This window comes from Vombatus ursinus, unplaced genomic scaffold (assembly GCF_900497805.2).
Source record: "Vombatus ursinus unplaced genomic scaffold, bare-nosed wombat genome assembly UNPS02014344.1, whole genome shotgun sequence".
In the NCBI taxonomy this organism is placed as follows: Eukaryota; Metazoa; Chordata; class Mammalia; order Diprotodontia; family Vombatidae; genus Vombatus; species Vombatus ursinus.
The window spans coordinates 67,309-72,225 of NW_020954122.1; positions in this window are offsets into that span (position 1 = coordinate 67,309).

The following is a 4,917-nucleotide window of genomic DNA, read 5'->3' on the forward strand; positions in this document are numbered from 1 at the left end:
TGGATGGATGGATGGATGGATGGATGGATGGATGGATGGATGGATGGTCATAGATTAAACACTGAAAGAAAAATTAGAGATCATTTAATTTAATCCTATCATTTTGTACATGAGGAAACTGAAGTCCGGAGAGATGAACTGATTGTCTTAGTTCATACAGGTGTAAACAGCAAAGCCAGAATTAGAGCCTGGGTCCTAAAACTTGAAATCTAATGTCCTTTCCATTGCATACCACTGTATCTGTAGCACTTCATATAATATTTCCCATGTCTTTTTGTTCTTGACTTTTTCCCTATTTATGAAGGGGCAATGGAATGTTCACATGCCATGACTTGTTCAGTCATTCCTCTGCCATGTAAACATAGGCTGTCTACAATAGTTTGCTATTATCAAAAAAGCCAACAGTTGTACATGCTATAGACTTCAGGCTTCTCTTTATAATTAGTAAATCCTTGCTAAATGTACAATTATGATTCTGTCAGGAAGCATCAGGATAGGAGATGGTTGACCAAAGAGACATTTAATGTGTGGTAAAGGAAATCTGGCTGTCCAATGCTGGCATTGGGATGGGCGTGGAGGAGAGACTAAAGGAATGTCAAATTATCAGGGCAGATCAGATCAATAGAATCAAGGACAGAGAGGTAGGGGCCAATGTACCTGGCAGGAGAAATGAGGAAAGAGACACAAGACTTCATGGAATTCAGTGGGGAATCAAATGCTCCTCTTGGGCAACTCTCATCTCTCTGGGCTTGTTTCCACTATTACAAAAGGGAGTTACACCAGATGAAGGCCCCTGCCAGCTCTGATAGGCCATGTTCTAAGAATCCTCCAAGCTCAGACATTCCACTTTCTAAGGGTTTTTTTTATTATTATTATTATTATTGGCCAATAATTTATTTTAGATTCTAGATCTATCATTCTCTGTTCTGATGTCTCTCAAGAGCTCTGACTTGCATTCCATGTTCTTAGAGTTCCCCCTGTTCTAACGGCCCATCTTCTGTGTTCTAAGCATATTTAAAACTCTGACATTCTATATGTTTCTATGGACCACTAAGCTGAGAAATCACCCCATTCTAAGACATGACTAGGCACTAAGGAGTTGATATGGTCCTTCTTCCACATAGCATTTGTTCCATTTAAAAAAACCCTTCAGGGCTTTATTCAAAGGAGTCAATCATACGTTAGAGTGTGTGTTAGAATAAATGGTATATTTGGAATCTATGGGAATTTTGAGAAGATTGTGGAGGGGGAATGGGGAGAGCAGAGAAACGAGGTGAGAGTCTTGCCAATTTTATCTCCAAAACATATGTCACTTCAAACCTCTGCTCTCCATTCACATTATCCTGCTTCTGGTCCCCATTACCTCTCACCTGGAACATTATAATAGCTTCCTGATTTCTTTCCCTCACTCAATCCCTTCTCTAACCTGTCTTCCACAAGCTGGCAAATGTATCTTGCCAACACACAGGTCTAACCAATGTCACTCCTCTGCCCCCAAATTACTGTCCCAATTGCCTCTGGGATGACATACAAACTCCTCATTCTGGTACTGAAAGTTGTGCACAAAATGTCAGCCACCTACTCTTCTAGATTGATTTCATATTTCCGTCCTTCACCCACCCCACCTTCCAGCTGGGGCACAATGGTCTCGCTATGCCTGCTCCTCCCTTGGCATGGCTACTTGCTACAAAGAGCCCCATGATGACTGCTGGTGATTCCTAGGGACATAGTGTCACTTAGGCTTTGTACCATAGTCTCCCAATGGTTTCATCCCATGAGTTGCTTGGTTGGCTCCTCCTTGCTATTCAGGTCCATCCACTAGGTTTTTCAGCTCCAGTCTACTAGAAATATTGATGAGGTATACTTCAGAAGTTATCTTTAGGCTTGGGGGCTTGATTTTTTTTCCCCTACTTATTTATTATATCTTTTTTTTTCCAAAAAACTGGGATGATTATTTTTTTTAATCTCATGTAGTTTTCATTTATGATTTCTTGAACTATAGCTCTAAAAAAACAGGCTTTGCTAAACACATTGGGATTCAAATGGTGCTACTTGACTATGCTTTTAAACTCAAATCACTTTGACTTTCACTCATTGGCCAATAATAGCTTCACTTGCTCATTCTTTGGGTTTTGATGATTCAGAATGAGTCTAAATAGCAATTGTTTCTGTTTTGGCCATAAAATCTGAGGATCTTCCCCTCCTAGATTGGTTCTTTTGTGAAGACATTCATTAAGTGCGTACTATGTGCAGTGACTTCGAGATTATACAGGGAACATCAGAGGCAGATTTGAACTCAAGACCTCTGACTCTAGAGACAATATGCTTTCCACTGGGCCATGCCCATTAGATCTGCGCATTAAGAAGGTGATTTTGGTGGTGTAGTGAAGCAATGACCTGGAGAGGGAAAGACCACAGGACAGGAGATAATCTCAGAGTCAGAAGAGACACATCAGTGAGCAGTGAGTACAACCCACACCTGGAAAAAAGAATCCTCTCTAACTCGATTGGACAAGGGGTGATCTAGCCTTTAGCCAAAGACCTCCAGTAAGAGGAAATTCATTACACCCAAAGGTAGCCCATTTTACTTTTTTAGAACTCCAGCTGTTACAAAGGTTTCTTTCTTCCCCCTTATATTAAGCCTAAATTTGCCCAGTTACAACATATGCCAAGTTCTGCCTCCTGAGGCTAAAGAAAAGGCTCTTCCATGTGGCAGTCACTCAAATAAATGCTTGAAAACATTATATGGTCTCTCTTTCCCCTCAAGAAAAAGAAATCTCTTCTCCAAGCTAACCATCCCAAATCATTCAATCTATCCTCATATGTCATGAGCTTGAGACCCTTAGACACCCTAGATGTTCTCTGCACATTCTTCAGTTGGTCAATATACTTCCTAAAATGTGGCACCTGAACTGAACACATACTCCTTGCCTGATCAAGGCAAGGTCCAGCAGCAGCAGCAGAAACAGCAGCATCTCACTAGTCTTGAATATTCCTCTCAATACAGTCTAAGATATTTTTTTGACTGCATGTCCCATGATCGCCAGGTGCAGCTAGGTGGTGCAATGGATAGAGTAGTGGGCTTGGGGTCAGGAAGAGCCATCTTTGTGAGTTCAAATCTGGTCTCAGACATTTCTTACCTATGTGACCCTGGTGTGACCATTTAACACCATTTGCCTCAATTTCCTCACCTGTAAAATGAGTTGGAAAAAGAAAGGGCAAACAACTCTAGTATCTTTGCCAAGAAAAGACCCCAAGTGGGGTCATGGAAAGTTGGACATGACTGAAAAAACGACTCAACAACAACAACCCATAGTTATCACATATTCAGCTTGGAGTTCAATAAATACCCCGGGCAGTTTTCAGAAAAATATTTTCCTTTCTAGTTGTGCCTCTCCCATCATGTGCTTCCAAAATTGATTTTTTTTTAAACTTTTATGTGTTTCTTCTTAAATTTCATCTCATTATTTTCAACCCAACATTTTAAACTCTCAAGATATTGGGGCAACTAGGTGGCGCAGTGGATAGAGCACAGGCCCTGGAGTCAGGAAGATCTGAGTTCCAATCTGGCCTCAGATGCATAACACTTACTAGCTGTGTGACTTTGAGCAAGTCACTTAACCCCAATTGCCTCGCAAAAAAAAAAAAAGCAAAAACTCTTAAGATATTTTGGATCCCTTCTCTGCCATCCAACATGGTAGCTGTCCAACCCACCTTTGCATCATAAACCTGCCGTATGCACTTTAATCCAAGTCATTATTAACATGTTAAATGAAGAGTGTCAATCACAGATTTCTGAAATACCCCCCGACAGACCTCTTTCTAAGCTGACATCAGATCACTAATGACTACGCTGAGTCTGGTCATTTAGAAAATGTCAGAATCCGTAGCTGTATTAACATTTAGCTAGCATCTCTGTTTTGTCCATGAGAGAGACAGGAGAGACTTTGTCAAATGATTTTCTAAAACAGAGTTAATCCATACCAGCGCCACTTTCTGGCTCTATCTGCCCAGCAGGCCTGACACAAGAGCCAATCAGATTAGTCTGGCAGAACCTGCTTCTGATGAGGCAGCCATGCCAACCCTCTGTGATGATTGCTTCCTTTTCCACGTGTGTGCTCACCATCCCTTTAACTAGAGAGTCGAGAACTTTTGCCACAAATCAAAGTTAAGCTCATAAGCGTAGAGTCTCCTGACTCCATCCTCTTCCCTCATTTGAAAAAGAGGACAGTGTTCAGCCTCCTCCAGTCTTGCGGCATCTCTCCCATTCTCCACTTTCTTTCCATGATCGATTCTTGGGGATAGAGTTCCTATGTGTGTGAGGGCAGCACAATCTATACACACAAGTGATTACATACAAGGTACCAAGTGTGCTCCCCACTCGAGGGGATCAGGGGATGCCTAGTGCAGGAGGGCTTTGAGAAAAAGCTGGGGATTTTAGGAGACAGATGAGGAAGGCCTTCCCTGCTCTGCCCATCTCCTTTCTTCTCCTCAGGCTTCTCTCCTCCTCTTCCCTTCTCTCTTTTTTCTCTTCTCTCTCTCTTCTCCTCTCCTCTCCAGTCCAATTCTCTTCAATTCTCCCTTCCTGAGATCATGGGATTCCAGGCCTCTTAAGTCAAGGTGTGGCGCTAAGAAGACAGAAGCCAGGTAGAAGAAACAGCTATGCAGGTGGACTTAACTGAAACAAGGACTGGCTGAAGGGAATATTTTAAAATAAGACTGGAGAGGAAGGTGGGAAGCAGATTATAGAGGGTTGTAAAAACTGGGCTAAGGAGTTTCTTGTTGATGTGGCAGCTAATTAGAGAAGGGAAGAGAGGAGAGGAGGGGAGGGGAGGGCAGGGGAGGGGAGCGTGCAAACCCTGGATCTCCCCTCCAGTCCCCTGACTCTATCCCCACCCTCATCTCACTCTCCACAGG